The 20,293-nt window shown below is 37.2% G+C and overlaps 2 pseudogenes; both read right to left on the reverse strand.

Moving 5' to 3' along the window:
• LOC102179172 lies at positions 2,562-4,268 on the reverse strand (annotated as a pseudogene).
• On the reverse strand, positions 18,113-19,169 carry LOC108636105 (annotated as a pseudogene).

Below are 20,293 nucleotides of genomic sequence, written 5' to 3' on the forward strand. Positions count from 1 at the left end.
GTCCCACTATAAACAATAGCAACCATTTTGGAGGAAACTTATTTGAGAGACAGTGCTGCTTGTGTACTTATCTCATTGATCTCATTGATTCATTGCAATAACCTTATGTTACCTTTGAAGAAACTGACAATGAGAGATTAATTATTATTAAAAAAAGCATAGAGCTAGTTAAAGGTCAAATTGGAATTCTATACTATTTCCTCCTGAAACTAAAGCATGTGATACATATCAGACATATATTCAATGAGCAGGACCAAACTCAGAGTAATTTTCTGAAAATTAATAAATTAGTATGACAAACAGGAAACATAAACAGACTCATTCTTCAGCATCCTTGATATATACAGGAAGGAAAGGCAACCTCAAATTATTCATCATTTATTTCACCTGATGAAATGCTAAGCTAAGAATTAATAAATCAGTGCTAAGGAAAGGAAAGTTTACATTGGCTTTTACTCTACAATCTTACCTCTATTTCTACAAATGCCTCACATTAAGTGGCAGAAACTATTAAAAAATATTGACAACTACTTCAAGTTTAGGTTAAGATATTTAGCATTTGTAAAAATACTCTATCTCAACACACTTGCAATTATCTTCTTTCTATAGTTATTTTTCTTTGATGCATTTTGCTTTGTAGCCATGGGAGCAAAAATGGTGAAGGGTAGCAAGATATCATTACTGTGGTTCTTCATGGACATGATTTTTATATGGATTTTTAGCCTGCATAAGCCACAGGCAATTTTATCACAACATATGCCCATGGCTCATGGGAAGCACTGCAGTGAATCAAATGTGCCAACAGAGCCAAGAGGAAAATACTCTAAGGATTGTACCTATGTTATTAATATTTGTACCAATATTGAATTAGAAAACTTGGTGGGCAATGTCCAAAGAGATAGAAAAGCATGAGAAGCAGGGTAAAAACATATGGAATATGTTTTTGGAAGAGGTTTTCTGAATTTGGTACATCAGAATTTCCCTAAAGTATAGCTATTTCTTGGTCTTGTTGACTGCAATATTGGGATGAATGAATCTTATGTGCAAACACTACATTTTCTTTCTTGTGTAATAAAATGTCCCCATAAAGTGGCCCACTAAGCTATTAAGTATAAAATAAATTATTCAAAAGATTAAATAGAGAACAATGAAAAGAAGAATGAGATACAATGTGATGCGCACTAAATTCCCATAGAAGGCATGAGAAGAGTTGGATTAAATAAATTTTAAAGTCTTCAATATGTTCCAAGAATTTTCACAGGTCATTTCCCCTTAATAATGGTGCTAATTGTTGAGAAGTATCTACTATCCAGAGGCCTCTTTTCATTTGATTGGTGGGCTGGGTTCTGGTATGAAAGCATGGAGTGGAGTGAAGTGAAGTGTAGTCGCTCAGTCATGTCCAACTCTTTGCGACACGATGGACTGTAGCATAAAACCTAGGAAATCTGCAAAAATTTACAATTCAGATTCCTTTAATCTAATTTTAGAAATGACAAAAAAAAAGATCTCCACATCTGTTGACTTAATCGCTGTTATTTTCAACAAACATTGAGAACCTGCTGTCTTCAATACTATAGGACACTGTAGATACAATAGAATTAAAATAGATATGAACTCACCTTTACTCAGCTTGCTGAGGACTCTCCAAACACAAATCTGAGGACAGACATACTCAGAAAAGATTGGAGAGGTCCTCAGAGTCTCTAGGTGGATTGAGTAGTGATGGTTTCCCCTGAACAAACCCAGCTTTAAAAGACTGGGAGAGGTGGCTGTTTTATCAAATGTGTACATAACAACATCAATTTACAAGGGACATAAAGAAGAGAAAATGATGCAAATAAAATGAATCTCAAAAAATAGACCCTAAATAAATGTAGGTTTATGAACACTTGACAAAGAATTCAAAGTGTCGTAGACATGAGTATTAAATTCTGGAAAGTGGCAGTGTTTTAGTTATATTACATTTATTTTTAATTATTTGATCATAAATATAATTTACTATGTATTTTAATGGAATTCACATATAAATTCTATAAAAATACACAATATCATGATCAATATTTACCTTCTATATATATATATTGAATTTCATGAAATAAAAACCTCTACTTTAAAAGTGCAATGCACGACTACTTATTATCTCTTTGGACTGAATTTCGTGTACTATTACACAGAATATATAGCTTCTTTACACCATAGGAAACTATCAGTGTTCACCTTGAAAATACATAGGAAATTATACACTCATTTTGAAATGCTACATTTGAAGTACAGTCTGGTACTTCATAGGATCCTTTCAGGGACTGATTAACAGAATTAAAATGATCTTTTCCCAATGTGCTTTGTCTTAAAGAAATACATTTCAATCTACAAAAATTCTGTAGGAGGAATAACTTTATATATTTTGAAATGTTGATAAGCAATGCACTGGAAAAACTTAGCTTGGAAGTGAAAGTAACAGATTGTGAAATATAACTGTCATACGGCAGGTTAAGAGGCTATAAAGAGCAAAGGTGAATGAATAGATGGTTAGGAATTTCAGGATTTAACCTGATTGTTCTTTAAATGTCCTTTATTTTTGACCAAAAAAAAAAAATTTTATTGGCAGAAAAGACTGCTTTATAGACAAAGTCTTTGAAGGCTTGTTTCACTTGCTTGTTTCTCAGGGTGTAGATGAAGGGGTACAGCAAGGAGGGCCACAGAGGTATTGAGAATAGCTACTCCTTTTGAAGAGGAGCTAAAAAGCCTCTTGATGAAAGTGAAACAGGAGAGAGAAAAAGTTGGCCTAAAGCTCAACATTCAGAAAACGAAGATCATGGCATCCGGTCCCATCACTTCATGGGAAATAGATGGGGAAACAGTGGAAACAGTGTCAGACTTTATTTTGGGGGGCTCCAAAATCACTGCAGATGGTGACTGCAGCCATGAAATTAAAAGACGCTTAGTCCTTGGAAGAAAAGCTATGACCAACCTAGACAGCATATTCAAAAGCAGAGACATTACTATGCCGACTAAGGTCCGTCTAGTCAAGGCTATGGTTTTTCCTGTGGTCATGTATGGATGTGAGAGTCGCACTGTGAAGAAGGCTGAGCACCGAAGAATTGATGCTTTTGAACTGTGGTTTTGGAGAAGACTCTTGAGAGTCCCTTGGACTGCAAGGAGATCCAACCAGTCCATTCTGAAGGAGATCAACCCTGGGATTTCTTTGGAAGGAATGGTGCTAAAGCTGAAACTCCAGTACTTTGGCCACCTCATGCGAAGAGTTGACTCATTGGAAAAAACTCTGATGCTGGGAGGGATTGGGGGCAGGAGGAGAAGGGGATGACAGAGGATGAGATGGCCAGATGGCATCACAGACTCGATGGACATGAGTCTGAGTGGACTCCGGGAGATAGTGATGAACAGGGAGGCCTGGCGTGATGCGATTCATGGGGTCACAAAGAGTCGGACACGGACATGACTGAGCGAGTGAATTGAACTGAACTCCTTTTGTCAACGATCTGTTTTCTTTGGGGAGGGATTAACATACATGAATATGCAGCTTCCATCAGAGATGGAGATGACAATCATGTAAGAAGAACAAGTAGAGAAGTCCTTTTTTCTCTGACTGGCATGGAATTCTCAAAATATCCTGCTAATGTATGTATAGGACAAAATCACTAACGCCAAGGTGAATAGCAAACTAACCAAAGCAAAGTAAAAATCCATTACATCCAGAAGCCATGTATCTGAACAAGACAATTGTAAAAGGGGGAAATAGTCACATGCAAAGTGATCAATGACATTGCAAGCACACTAATCCAGCTGGAGGAGATGCATAAGGGGCAAGAAACCCGCCCAGCCATGCACAGAGCACAAGCAGGCTCCAGAGCTTCCTGCTCATGATGGTTGTATAATGCAAGGGCTTGCAGATGGCAACATATGACAATGGCAGTTAGAATGTAAAATTCAGTCACCCCCCATGAAAACAGAGAAAAATAGTTGGGCTGCACAATTGTAAGAAATAATCTTGTCCCTGGTGATAACTGCCGCCAGAAATCTAGGGATACACACAGCAGTAAAAGAGATTTCTGAGAAAGAGAAATTTCGGAGGAAGAAATACATGGGCATCTGGAAACGGGAGTCCACCCAGGTTAGGGTGGTGTAGTCAGGTTTCCAGTGACACTTAATACATATGTGACAAATAAAAAGAGGAAAATCACAATCTGAAGCTCAGGATCATCACAAAGGCCTAGGAGGACAAACACTGTGATCACTGTATGGTTCATTTTTTTCTCTCTCTCTCTCCTTTTATTTTTTTCTTTCTTCTTTTAAATATACTTAAGTGGAAGTACATTAAAGGGAATAGATGAAAGGTATAATTTATTGTGACCAATATCATCATTATTAATGCAGTTCTAAAACTTTATAATTCATGTCAATGTTATTTTATTTTGATTATCTTATTTGCACTATTACTTAAGACATATTTGTGAATCCTGCTTTAAATACTAATTCTCTGATTCTAAATCTAGCAGATGATAAGAAATCTTCATACAATAAGTTGCATTCAGTTCAGTCAGTTCAGTCGCTCAGTTGTGTCTGACTCTTTGCAACCCCATGAATCGCAGTATGCCAGGCTTCCCTGTCCATCACCGTATCTCGGAGTTCACTCAGACTCACGTCCATGGAGTCAGTGATGCCATCCAGCCATCTCATCCTCTGTCATCCCCTTCTCCTCCTGCCTCCAATCTCTCCCAGCATCAGAGTCTTTTCCAATGAGTCAACTCTTCTCATGAGGTGGCCAAAGTACTGCAGTTTCAGCTTTAGCACCATTCCTTCCAAAGAAATCCCAGGGTTGATCTCCTTCAGAATGGACTGGTTGGATCTCCTTGCAGTCCAAGGGACTCTCAAGAGTCTTCTCCAACACCACAGTTCAAAAGCATCAATTCTTCAGTGCTCTGTCTTCTTCACAGTCCAACTCTCACATCCACACATGACCACAGGAAAAACCACAGCCTTGACTAGACAGACCTTTGTTCCAAAGTAATGTCTCTGCATTATAGAGAGACAATAAGTGAAATAAATCAATGCTTTTTTCTTTTTCCAATTAAATCATTGTAGTTTTGTTGGAATAATCCTATAAAATATATGTTTTTCTTTTTTTCTGTCATGTATTTATTAGAAGATCAGTTCAGTTCAGTTCAGTTCAGTCGCTCAGTCATATCCAACTCTTTGCGACTCCCAGGCCTCCCTGTCCATCACCAACTCCCGGAGTTCACTCAGACTCCTGTCCATCCACCTAAAACAGAAGTGGATGATCTCACTTCCTTCACAAGATCAAAATGAAACATAAAAATCTGAAGTAACAACCCAATACTTTTATGATATAAGAAATTAATGATTTACTTAGCAAATAAAATAAATGTTTAATGATGAAATAATTTAATTATCAATTTTATTTTATTAGCATTTATGAATGTAAGTATCAAGATAATATGAGAACAATGTATATATTTTACATATGTATTTAGAATAAATAACCTAATTGCTTTATTTAATAGGGGACATATTCACTTACTCAATGATTTGTCTTATAATTCCATTGAAATCATTAATATTTGGCATCTACTATGATTTGCTAGGAATGTACATACAGAAACAGTTTTAAGTTTTAGCTTAAAATGATATGCAGTATTCATATACTTTTCATTTTGCACTGAAGCACAAATTGAAAAGAAAGCCCTTGCCTCAGATCTTAGCAGCTCTGTTACCCATATTGTAGCCCAGTCCATTTTCTGCTTAAATATCATTGTCTCTTAACTATTAAGCTTTATGAAAAATGTTTTATTCCCTTGTAGTTCTGCTCCACATTTTTCATGTGCATGAGATGACTGATTTAAAGGGATATTCCAGATATGTATAGCAAAACCTCTCCTATGCATTCATAACTTCTTCAGCTAATTCCCAGCTCTGCTGTATATATCTTTCTGTGTATTTGGTTTGCTAAAAATTGTGAAAACTCCCTTCTCCTTATTTCATATATTCATACTTCTGCTATGAATAATAGAGTGTAAAATCATTGCTTCTCTGCTAGACACTATCAAATATCACACTAATCAAATTGAATTTTTTTCTCTGTTTTATGATGATTCATGAGAATAAAAATGTTCAGAAACCTTAAGAAGATGTATAAATATACTATCCTCTTCAGTAACATCAGTCTAGAAGATTAAGGGAGAAATATTTACAGAAAGAATCACAAGGGATATGGCAACATTTAGTTTTACAAGTATAGATTCTGGTGTCTCTGGGACTAGGATCTGGGGTCCCTCTGGTTGCACTAAAAGCCAAATACTCAAATCTAGTTGTTTTGACCTATGAAGAAAGACATGTGTTGATCTCCTAGGAAAAAAGCAAAGTCCAGGCTACATCAGTGTTATGCTGTGGACCATGGGGGATTTCTGGAAGGCACCCTTGGTGTTCTCAGTAACCTCCTGACTCTCCTCTATAGCAATCTCCCTTGAGAATGGTTATGTTCATCCCACAGAAGTGGAGAAGGAAATGGCAACCCACTCTAGTACTCTTGCCTGGAGAATCCCAGGGATAGCAGAGCCTGGTGGGCTGCCATCTATGGGCCGCACACAGTCGGACATGACTCAAGTGACACAGCAGCAGCAGCAGCATCCCACAAAATACCTCAGCGATGACATCTACAAAAAGATCCAGTTTCACTAATCACAATTATTTATTTCATGAGCCACATTCAAGGTCGGGAGGGGCGGCAGTGAGGAGATACCCCTCGTCCAAGGTAAGGAGCAGCAGCTGTGCTTTACTGGAGCAGCCATGAAGAGATACCCCACGTCCAAGGTAAGAGAAACCCAAGTAAGACGGTAGGTGTTGCAAGAGGGCAGACACACTGAAACCATACTCACAGAAAACTAGTCAATCTAATCACACTAGGACCACAGCCTTGTCTAACTCAATGAAACTAAGCCATGCTGTGTGGGGCCACCCACGATGGGCGGGCATGGTGGAGAGGTCTGACACAATGTGGTCCACTGGAGAAGGGAATGGCAAATCATTTCAGTATTCTCGCCTTGAGAACCCTGTGAAAAGTATGAAAGGGCAAAATGATAGGATACTGAAAGAGGAATGCCTCAGGTTAGTAGGTGTGGCTCAGATGGTAAAGTGTCTGTCTACAATGTGGGAGACCCAGGTACAATCCCTGGGTTGGGAAGATCCCCTGAGAAGGAAATGGCAATCCACTCCGGTACTATTGCCTGGAAAATCCCATGGACAGAGGAGCCTGGTAGGCTACAGTCCATGGGGTCGCAAAGAGTCAGACACGACTGAGCAACTTCACTCACTCACTCACTCAATATGCTACTGGGGATCAGTGGAGAAATAACTCCAGAAAAAATGAAGGGATGGAGCCAAAGCAAAAACAATACCCAGCTGTGGATATGACTGGTGATAGAAGCAAGGTCCGATGCTGTAAAGAACAATATTGCATAAGAACCTGGAATGGCAGGTCCATGAATCAAGGCAAATTGGAAGTGGTCAAACAAGAGATGCCAAGAGTGAATGTCGACATTCTAAGAGTCAGCAAACTAAAATGGACTGGAATGGGTGAATTTAACTCAGATGACCATTATATTTACTACTGCAGGCAGGAATCCCTCAGAAGAAATGGAGTAGCCATCATGGTCAACAAAAGAGTCCAAAATGCAGTACTTGGATGCAATCTCAAAAATGACAGAATGATCTCTGTTCGTTTCCAAGGCAAATCATTCAATATCACAGTAATCCAAGTCTATGCCCCAACCAGTAATGCTGAAGAAGCTGAAGTTGAATGGTTCTGTGAAGATCTACAAGACCTTTTAGAACTGACACCCAAAAAAGATGCCTTTTTCATTATAGGGGACTGGAATGCAAAAGTACGAAGTCAAGAAACACCTGAAGTAACAGGCAAATTTGGCCTTGGAATATGGAATGAAGTAGGGCAAAGACTAATAGACTTTTGCCAAGAAAATGCACTGGTCATAGCAAACATCCTCTTCCAACAACACAACAGAAGACTCTACACATGGACATCACCAGATGGTTAACACCAAAATCAGATTAATTATATTCTTTGCAGCCAAAGATGGAGAAGCTCTATACCGTCAACAAAAACAAGACCAGGAGCTGACTGTGGCTCAGATCATGAACTCCTTATTACCAAATTCAGACTTAAATTGAAGAAAGTAGGGAAAACCACTAGACCATTCAGGTATGACCTAAATCAGATCCCTTATGATTATACAGTGGAAGTGAGAAATAGATTTACGGGACTAGATCTGACAGATAGAGTGCCCAATGAACTATGGACAGAGGTTCATGACATTGTAGATGAGACAGGGATCAAGACCATCCCCATGGAAAAGAAAAGCAAAAAAGCAAAATGGCCAACTGAGGAGGCCTTACAAATAGCTGTGAAAAGAAGAGAAGCTAAAAGTAAAGGAGAAAATGACAGATATAAGCATATGAAGGAAGAGTTCCAAAGAAGAGCAAGAATTCATAAGAAAATCTTCCTCAGCGATCAATGCAAAGAAATAGAGGAAAAGAACAGAATGGGAAAGACTAGAGATTCTTCAAGAAAATTAGAGACACCAAGGGGACATTTCATGCAAAGATGGGCTCGATAAAGGACACAAATGTAATGGACCTAACAGAAACAGAAGATATTAAGAAGAGGTGGCAAGAATATACAGAAGAACTGTGCAAAAAGATCTTCACGACCCAGAAAATCACGATGATGTGATCACTCACCTAGAGCCACACATCCTGGTATGTGAAGTCAAGCTGGCCTTAGAAAGCATTACTACGAACAAAGCTAATGGAGGTAATGGAATTCCAGTTGAGCTATTTCAAATCCTGAAAGATGATACTGTGAAAGTGCTGCACTCAATATGCCAGCACATTTGGAAAACTCAGCAGTGGCCACAGGACTGGAAATGTCAGTTTTCATTCCAATCTCAAAGAAAGGCAATGCCCAAGAATGCTCAAACTACTGCACAATTACACTCATCTCACATGCTAGTAAAGTAATGCTCAAAATTCTCAAAGCCAGGCTTCAGCAATACGTGAACCGTGAACTCCCTGATGTACAAGCTGGTTTTAGAAAAGGCAGAGGAACCAGAGATCAAATTGCCAACATCCGCTGGATCATGGAAAAAGCAAGAGAGTTCCAGAAAAATATCTATTTCTGCTTTATTGACTATGCCAATGCCTTTGACTGTGTGGATCACAGTAAACTGTGGAAAATTCTGAAAGAGATGGGAATACCAGACCTCCTGACTTGCCTCTTGAGAAACCTATATGTAGGTCAGGAAGCAACAGTTAGAACTGGACGTGGAACAACAGACTGGTTCCAAATAGGAAAAGGAGTATGTCAAGACTGTATATTGTCACCCTGCTTATTTAACTTATATGCAGAGTACATCATGAGAAACACTGGCCTGGAAAAAGCACAAGCTGGAATCAAGATTTCCAGGAGAAATATCAATAACCTCAGATATGCATATGACACCACCCTTATGGCAGAAAGTGAAGAGGAACTAAAAAGCCTCTTGATGAAAGTGAAACAAGAGAGTGAAAAAGTTGACTTAAAGCTCAACATTCAGAAAACGAAGATCATGGCATCCGGTCCCATCACTTCATGGCAAATAGATGGGGAAACAGTGGAAACAGTGTCAGACTATGTTTGGGGGCTCCAAAATCACTGCAGATGGTGATTGCAGCCATGAAATTAAAAGGCGCTTACTCCTTGGAAGAAAATTTATGACCAACCTAGAGAGCGTATTCAAAACCAGAGATATTACTTTGCCAACAAAGGTCCATCTAGTCAAGGCTATGGTTTTTCCAGTGGTCATGTATCGATGTGAGAGTTGGACTGTGAAGAAAGCTGAGTGCCAAAGAATTGATGCTTTTGAACTGTGGTGTTGGAGAAGACTCTTGAGAGTCCCATGGACTGCAAGGAGATCCAACCAGTCCATTCTGAAGGAGATCAGCCCTGGGATTTCTTTGGAATAATGATACTAAAGCTGAAACTCCAGTACGTTGGCCACCTCATGCAAAGAGTTGACTCATTGGAACAGACTCTGACGCTGGGAGGGATTGGGGGCAGGAGGGTTAGGGGATGACAGAGGATGAGATGGCTGGATGGCATCACAGACTCGATGGACGCGAGTCTGAGTGAACTCTGGGAGTTGGTGGTGGACAGGGAGGCCTGGCGTGCTGCAATTCATGGGGTCGCAAAGAGTAGGACACGACTGAGCCACTGATCTGAACTGAACTGAATAAAATAGATGTAAAATCTTACAAAGTAACAGTCTTAATCTACTTCATTTTTAATCTTGATATATGAAAATTTTCTACATATACAATTTTTTTGCTTTTCTTTGACTTTATTATTTTTGGAACTTCACAAAACAAGGTTTTTTGACATTTCTATGTTGTATGATAACTATTATAATGCACATAATGCCCTCACAGTTTTTAAAAATTGCTGTTACGTGGGATTAACTGAGTCCTCACTATCGATAGCAATATTTAATTGCAGTGTCAATTTTGTCCATCTTATTGTTCATCTTGGCCTTTGCATGTCTTTATCATGTCTTTGACATACTAGTGAGAAACACCACAAAATTACAATCTTTTGTTTCTTTCAGGGTCTAGTCATTGAATTATTGTTCCTTATTTCCTTTGTTTTTGTTTTTATTTTTCCCCAAGACTTTGATAGTGAAAATTATATGTAATCAGCTAATAATCTGCCATTCATTGTTATATAATTATCAATATATGAATAACACATCAAATAATAGATACTTTATATTAAATATACTTTATATTAAATATATTTATATATTTCAATGAACTAACTTTATTTAACATAAAGAATACAATAATGAATTCATATAATAAAATAATAATAGAGTCACTAATGCAGAACTAGAGCACTGCTGGGGGAAGTCTGCCTGAGAGTTATTTACTGGAAGAGAGGCATTAGGAAAGAGTGCAAAGAAAAATAGAAGAAAATGGTAGCATAACTCGTATCTGTGACAGAACATGTACTGTTTTTATTTAACTCAGTAAAGGAGCATTTTGGCAGATGTCTCTCTATATCACAAGGATTGATACCTTTGTCCACTTCATCTTTTTTTCAACTCTATTGAGACACATTTGACATAAAACATTGTATAAGTTTAAAGTGTACATGTTAATTTTATACATGTATATATTGTGAAATGATTACCACAGTGGGTTAGTAAACATATCTATCACTCACATAGTTCCTATTTACTTTTTTTGTGGTAAGAGCATTTAAGATTACTCTCAGCAATTTTCAGTTATGTAACACAGTATTCTGATATCAGCTTTGTGGTGATAGCGATCTGATGAATGCGTTCACCCTAAGAGCTCAATTAACAAGCAACAGGGAACTCTATATTATTCATGAAGGACACATGCACAGTAGTGCTTCACTAGGTTAAACCCTCATCCTCATGATAGAGGCTATATCCAGGTTTAGATCTGGGGATTTTTTTTCTTTTGCAATGATACTCCAGAAATATGCTGAATTGATTTTTTTTTTCATCTTTAGTATCCATTGTTGATCAATGGCTATTGAGGAGCCACTATTTTTTGTGGTACAAAATGGCTCTATTATTTTTAATCTGCTTTCCAATAAGATTTTTGTGCCATAATATCGCTAACACTTTATATACTTTTCCTGCTTCTCGGCAGTCAGGGATGATAGTTTGAAGTTATCTGTTTTTATTGATTAATGTTAACACTATAAAATTAAGCAAGCACAAGGTTTTGTTTGTTGTGTTTTTTTTAATCAGTTTCTTATATTGGCTATTATAGCTCACAACCTCATGCAAGTACACAACTTTTCTGAGCATCAATTTACATACTTGTAAAAATAAGAAAATAGTGTCTCATCTGCCAATTAGTTTTGAAGTTTATATAATTATTTTTTAAATTTGTGAAAACAAATATTTAGACAGTTACCATTATTCTTATACTACCTGGAGTTTTATAGGAATACCATAAATCATATCTATTTCTTGTAGACAGCATTTATTCTTTTAGTTCATATGCTCAACCAGCGAGGTCAATTCATCCCTGGTATGAAGAATTGTTCAATATATGAAAATCAATCAATGTGAGACACTACTTTAATAGAACAAAGGGTGAAAATCACATGAGTATCTCAATATATGTAGAAAAAGCGTTTGGCAAAATTCAAGAACCTTTCAAGATAAAAGCTCTCAACAAACTAGTAATAGAAGTTATCTTGACACAATAAAGAACATATATGAAAAACCCACAGGGAATATTATTTGTTGTTGTTATTCAGTTGCTAAGTTGTGTCCAACTCTATGTAACCCATGGAATGTAAAATTCCAGGATCCTGTCCTTCACCATCTTCCAGAGTTCACTCTAATTTATGTCCATTGAGCTGGTGATGCTACCTGACTATCTCATTCCTTTGCTGCCTCCTCCTTTTGCCTTCAAGCTTTCCCAGCATCAGGGTCTTTTCCAATGAGTCGTCTCTTAGCATTAGGTGGCCAAAGTATTGGAGCTTCAGCTTCAGCGTCAGTACTTCAAGTGAATATTGAGGGTTGATTTTCTTTAGGATTGACTGATTTTATCTCCCTGTAGTACAAGGGACTCTTAAGAGTCTTCTCCAGCATCACAATTTGAAGGCACCAATTTTCTGGTGCTCAGTCTTTATGGTCTGACTCTCACATCCATACATGACTACTGGGAAGACCATAGCTTTGACTATACAGACCTTAGTCGGCAAAGTGATGTCTCTGCTTTTTAATACACTGAGTTTCTCATAGCTTTTCTTCCAAGGAACAAGTATCTTTTATTTTCATGGCTGCAGTCACCATCAGTTCAGTTCAGTTCAGTTGCTCAGTCATGTCCGACTCTTTGCGACCCCATGAATCACAGCACTGCCAGTCCTACCTGTCCATCACCAACTCCCAGAGTTCACATAGACTCACGTACATTGAGTCAGTGATGCCATCCAGCCATCTCATCCTCTGTTGTCCATACACAGCCAAAAATAATTTGGAGCCCAAGAAAATAAAATCTGTCACTGTTTCTACTTTCTTCCCCCATCTATTTGCCATGAAGTGATGGTAGTGGATGCCATGCTGTTACCTTTTGGAATGTTGAGTTTTATTCCAGCTTTTTCACTCTCTTTTTTCACTCTCATCAAAAATATGAAACATTATACTCAAATTAAAAACTGAAAACTTTTTTTCTAAAATTAGAAACGAGCAAGGATGCCCTTATATTCAATATAGTACAGAAATTACTAGTTAGAATAATTGGACAAATTTGATCAATCAATAAACCAGTCATCTCTATTTGCAGGTGACATGATTTATAATAGAAAACTCTACACACTTTGTAAAAAACTTTTAAAGTTGCAGAACATAGAATGAACATTAAGAATGTAAGATGCATTTTTATACTATTAATTATCTGAAAAAGAAATTAAGTAAAAAATGAAAGTTGCAATAGTACTAAAAGGAATAAGGCACTTTGGAATAAACTTAACTAAAAAGGTAGAAGATACATGCATTGAAAAATGCAAATCTTTGGAGAAACTAAAGACATAAACACATGGGAAAAAATTCAGTACTTATGGATGAGGAAACTTATGTATATGTCCTGCTCCCCAACAAAATCAACAGACTCAGTGCAGTCCTGTCAAATACCAATGGCATTATTTTTTTACAGAAACAGAAAAAAAATTCTAAAATTTATAAGGAATCACAAAATACCATGAATAGCCAAATAAATCTTCAGAATAAAAACTAAAGCTGGCTTCCAGATTTCAAAATATATTGAAAGCTATGATTATTAAATTGATAGAGTACTAGCATAACAATAGCCATCTTAATCAATTACACAGCATGGGGAGCCCAGAAAACACTCAGGTATATACAGTGAAATGATCTTTGAAAAGGGCACCAGAAACCCATAAAGGGAGAAAAGACAGTCTTTTGAAAGAGTAGTTATGGAAAAACTGGGCATCTACATGCAAAAGAAGGAAATTCTACCCTTACGTTACACTGTACACAAAATCAACTCAAAACAGATTACAGCTTAAACATAAGACATAAAGTTTTAAAACTCTTTAGAAGAAATCGTAGCAGAAAAACTGAATGATATTGGACTGGGCAATGACTTAATGGATATGACCCCAGGAGCATAAGCAATAAAAGTAGATAGAACAGTGGGATTACATCAAAATAAAAAGCACTTTCACCACCAAAGAAAGAGTCGAAAAACAGCAGAGTGAAGAGACAAGCTATAGAATAGAAGAGAATATTACAGACACTGTATCCGATAAGGGATTAATGTCTAAAATATGTACGAAAGTCTTACAACTCAATAGAACAAAAGCCGGACAAACCCCCAAACCTAATAACTTAATTAATAAAAGGACTGAAGACTCAAGTATACATTTTCCCGAAGAAGACACACAAATATAAGGAGATAAATGGCTAACAAATATATGCTAGATACTTACTGCCACTAATGTTCAGAGAAAGGAAGATCAAAAGGACAATATTAAGTCACCTCACACCTGTCAGGATGGCTGTTATCAAGATGATAAAAGACACGTGTTGATGACGGTGTGGAGAATTTACAATCCTGATACATTGTCGGTGGGAATGCACATTGTGCAGCCACTATGAGAAACAGTACAGATTTCCTTCAAAAATTAAAAATAGAACTACCATGTTATCTAGCAACCCCATTTCCAGATATGTATCTAAAATAATTGAAATCAGGGTATGTAAGTGATAGCATTGTCATGTTACTGCAGCAGTATTCACAATTGTTAAGATATGGAAAGGAACCCAAATGTCTAGGGAAGGATGGATGGATACAGAAAATACAGTAAATGCATTTAATGGGATAGTACTGGGCTATTATTCAGCCTTAAAAAAGGAAAAATATCTCAATATATAGAACAGCATGGATGAAGCATGAGGGCCTTATGCTAAGTATCATAAGCCAGTCATAAAATGTTAAAAACTGCGAGAATTCACTTAGGTGATAAACCGAAAATTCTCAAACTCCTAGATTCAGATAGTGGAATGGTGGTTGCCAGGGGGAGAGGGAGGGGGAAATGTGGATATTGCTAATCAATTGACAAAAAGTGTGTTATAGTCAACAACACTGTATCGTGTCTTTAAATTTTTAAGTGGATAAATCTCATATTAAGAGTTCTTATCACCTGAAAAGTATAATCTGTATATATCTGTAGTTTTTAGATGTGCAGGATAATGTTAATAAACATTATTATAATTTATTGATAGCTAACTATGTTATATGCTTTACAAATTCATTTTCATTTCTATAGTAAGTTATATATACCTGGCTTACCTGAACTTACACCTGACTTACTGATGGGAAAATATTTGCTTAGAGATTATAGAAACCTTAAGTTTTTCAGATATTCACCTTATTTAATATGCAAATTATATTTGAGATAAGATAGAAATGGGGAACCCACACTTAACTTCCCTTTAACATTTAAATTCCCTTCTATTTTCCATCACTCCCATCCTCACCCCTCCCTTTGTTTAAAAAAAAGAAAACATGATATATCTCTCAAGTGTGTGTATCTCTTAATGATTATTAAATATGTTGCACCACTAATTAAGTTTGTACTTTCTATTACTAAAATGTGGTTTATATTAATGAGGGTTATTTTGGTATCTGTAATCACTACACCTACACACCTACACCCATATTTCCAAATACTTTAGGCACCATTAAGGCCTTAATACAGAGAAGGCGATGGCACCCCACTCCAGTACTCTTGCCTGGAAAATCCCATGGATGGAGTAGCCTGGTAGGCTGCAGTCCATGGGGTCGCGAAGAGTCAGACAAGACTGAGCGACTTCACTTTCACTTTTCACTTTCATGCATTGGAGAAGGAAATGGTAACCCATTCCACTGTTCTTGCCTGGAAAATCCCAGGGACAGCGGAGCCTGCTGGGCTGCCATCTATGGGGTTGCACACAGTGGGACATTACTGAAGCGACTTAGCAGCAGCAGCAGCAGCAAGGCCTTAATAAGTGGAAGAGTATTTTAGCACATGAAATCCTAATTTTCTATACAAAGGGGAGATTCTGCTTTGTTATCAAGATTTTAACTTCTACAAAACTTAAGTGATTTTGTTATAAAATAGTTTAAGGTACAAATAAACAAATAAATATTTTAGGGATTAAATAATTTAGATATATGCCCTGTTTCGAACTAGTCCTGAACTTGGGAAGGAGCTGTGTATATATTTCAGCTAGATAAGAAAATAGAGTTTACTTTATGTGGAATAGGAGAAAGTGAACTTAATCCTACATATCTAAAATGGTTATTTCTTCACCATATTCTACTACATATATGTGTGTCTACTGACTTCTCTTGAGTTACTATGGGATTTGGAAATAAATAGTGATCCATCTAGCACTACATTTACAAAAGCACATATTGCTAAAAGACTATGTTTTTAATTAATGAAAACATTATTCAGTTCATTCAGTTCAATCGCTCAGCTGTGTCCGACTATTTGAGACCCCATGGACTGCAGCACGCCAGGCCTTGTCTATCACCATCTCCCGGAGTTCACTCAGACTCACGTCCATCGAGTCTGTAATGCCATCCAGCCATCTCATTCTCTGTCATCCCCTTCTCCTCTTCCTTCAATCTTTCCCAGCATCAGGGTTTTTTCAAATGAGTCAGCTCTTCGCATCAGGTGGCCAAAGTATTGGGTTTCAGCTTTAGCATCAGTCCTTCCAATGAACATTCAGGACTGATTTCCTTTAGGATGGACTTGCTGGGTCTCCTTGCAGTCCAAGGGATGCTCAAGAGTCTTCTCCAACACGACAGTTCAAAAGCATCAATTCTTCAGGGCTTAGCTTTTTTTTGATTCAACTCTCACATCCATACATGACTACTGGAAAAACCATAACTTTGATTAGACGGACCTTTGTTGGCAAAGTAATGTCTTTGCTTTTTAATATGCCATCTAGGTTGGTCATAACTTTTCTTCCAAGGATCAAGTGTCTTTTAATTTCATGGCTGCAGTCACCATCTGCAGTGATTTTGCAGCCCCCCAAAATAAAGTCGGGCACTGTTTCCACTGTTTCTCCTTCTATTTGCCGTGAAGTGATGGGCCTGGATGCCATGATCTTCGTTTTCTGAATGTTGAGCTTTAAGCCAATTTTTTCACTCTCCTCTTTCACTTTCATCGAGAGGCTCTTTAGTTCTTCTTCACTTTCTGCCATAAGGGTGGTGAAGAAATTATTAGGATATACCTTATTAACGTGTGCCATAAATAATCTTTCTGTCTTTAAATGAAAATACACACATTTTTCAATAAACTATACAGCATTTAAAAACATTTCCCCAGATAAATAGTGAAGAGACTTCCCTGAGGCTCTAGTGGCTAAGAATCCATCTGCTAATGAGGAGACACAAGTACAATCCCTGGGACAGGAAGATCCCATATACCATGGAGCAGCTAGGTCCCTCTGCCACAACTACTGAGCCAGTACTCTAGAGCCTACCAGCTACAACTACTGACGCCATGCACCGCAATTATGGAAGTCTGCATGCCTAGAGCCCTTGCTCCACAACAAGAGAAGCCACTGCAATAAGAGACCCATGCACTGCAACAAAGAGTAGCTCCATCTTGCCTCAACAGAAGGCAAGCCCACGAGAGAAAGCCCACGAGAAGCAATGAAGATTCAGTAAAAAAATAAATAATAAACATAAATTTTTTAAAAACTATAAAATGGTAAAAAGTTTCTGTCAAATATACTGTAAATGAAATTCATAAGATTATATTTCCTGTGTTGAGTAAACTAAATATCACATCCAAACTCAAAACAGGAATTTATATTAAAGAATTTTTAACTTAAGAAATTGTAACTAACAAAATGTTCAGAAGAATGGGAGTCAGAAAGACATAAGAAAAGTTGTTCAAATTGAATGAGAAGTGTATAAACAAATATGATTTTCAACTCCTAGGAATAAAAAGAATAAACTAGATTGACAGGGAAGCCATTGTGATTTGAATAAAATTCTTGATTATATATTTTTTTAAAGTTGCCCTGCAAAATGTCTCTAATTTATTATAGCACATCATTTTCATTTGCTTCTGAAAAATAGTCTTTCTTGCCACGTCCATGAAGGCTTGTTTGACTTGCTCATTCTGTACACTGTAAATGAAGGGGTTCAGCGTGAGGGCTAGTGAGGTGTTTAGCACAGCAACCCCCTTGCTCAAAGACACCCTATCCTAGGCTGAGGGTTTAATGTACATAAAAATGCAGCTGCCATAAGGGATGGAGAGGACAATCATGTGGGAAGAACATGTGGAAAAGGCCTTTGTCCTCTGACTAGTAGAAGGAATTCTTAAAACTGTTCTGATGATGCGTGTATAGGACAGAATTATTAATGCCAAAGTGAACATTAGAATAAACACAGCACAGGAAAACCCCATCATTTTGAGAAAGTTTGCGTCTGAACAAGACAGTTGAAGCAGAGGAAAATAATCACAGACAAAATGGTCAATAATATTAGACCTACAGTAATCAAGGTTTAAGAGCAACATGAGTGCAGGGAATATGATTAAGAATGAAACTAGCCAGGAAGAGAAGACAAGCAGTGTGCAGACTCTGTGATTCATGATGGTCATGTAATGCAGGGGTTTGCAGATGGCAATGTAACAGTCATAGGACATGGCAGCCAGAAGGTAAAACTCAGTGACTCCCAAGAGAATGAAAAAAAAAACAAAAACAAAAACAAAACTGAGCAATGCAATCATTAAAAGAATTGGTTTTATCTCCTGTAATAATGGTGGCTAGGAACTTGGGTATACTGACAGTTGTGAATGATATTTCTAAGATGGAGAAATTTCTGAGGAAGAAATACACAGGGGTTTGGAGGTGGGCATTCAGCAGGGTCAGGGTGATAATGGTCAGGTTCCCAGTGATGCTGAGCATGTAGGTGATGAGCAGAAAGACAAAGATCACAGCCTGAAATTGTGGGTCATCTGACAGTCCCAGGAGGATAAACTCTATTGTTTCTGTATGGTTTCTCATTCTTCAGTTGCTTGTGTTTGTTTGTTTGTTTTCCTCCTTCCAGGAGACCTACAAGAGAAAGCACAAGGAATACACTAGAAGAGAGGATTCCCAAATATGATGATCAGGGATGTAGAGCACCTTTTCATGTGCCTGTTGGCCATCTTTGGGAGAAAAATAATGTCTATTCAGGCCTTCTGCCCAATTTTTAATTGAGTTGTTTGCTAAGGAATGGCAACCCAGTCCAGTATTCTTAACTGAAGAATCTCATGGACAGAGGAGCCTGGTGGGCTACAGTCCATAGGGTCACAAAGAGTTGGACAAGACTGAAGTGTCTTAGCCATCATGCACTGTTTCTGGACTTTCTATTCTGTTCCATTGATCTCTGTGTCTGTTTTTTTTTTTTTTTTTTTTTTTTGCAAGACCATACTGATTTGATGACTGTAACTTTATAGTATGGTCTGAAGTAAGGGAGTGTGAGATCTCCAGCACTGTTCTTTTTTCTGAAAATTTCATTGACTATTTGAGATCTATTGTGCTTCTATAAAATTTTAGGATTATTTGTTCTAGTTTTGTGAAAAACGTCATAGGGATTTTAACAGGGATTTCATTAAATCTGTAGATAACTTTGGGTAGTGTGGATATATTAACAACATAATTAATTCTTTTAATCCATAAACACAGGATATCTTTCCATATATCTGCATCATACTCAATGCCTTTCATCAATGTTTTATACTTCAGAAAAGGATTATACTTCAGAAAATCCTCTCTGAAGAACATTGCTATTCTATTTCAGAATAGAAATATTTCACATCCCTGGTTAAATTTCTTCTTGAGCAATTTATTCTTCTTGGTGAAATTATTAATTATTATTAATTATTAATTATTATTATGAATAGGATTGTTTTCTTGATTTTTCTTTCTAGTGGCTTCACTGAGCTATCCTTTGCTCTTATGCATAATGATAATGATTTTTATATCACACTATTGTTTCCAAAATTATATGATTTACATAAAATACCTACCAGTTTCTGTCATTTACTGAGTAGTCAATAAACTGAGTTCTTATCTCTAATAATATATTTGTTGTTCAGCCTACTTCAGTAGAGCTGAAAAGGTGAAAGCATTTAAGAATAAAGTAT

Source organism: Capra hircus, chromosome 5 (assembly GCF_001704415.2).
Source record: "Capra hircus breed San Clemente chromosome 5, ASM170441v1, whole genome shotgun sequence".
Taxonomy (NCBI): domain Eukaryota; kingdom Metazoa; phylum Chordata; class Mammalia; order Artiodactyla; family Bovidae; genus Capra; species Capra hircus.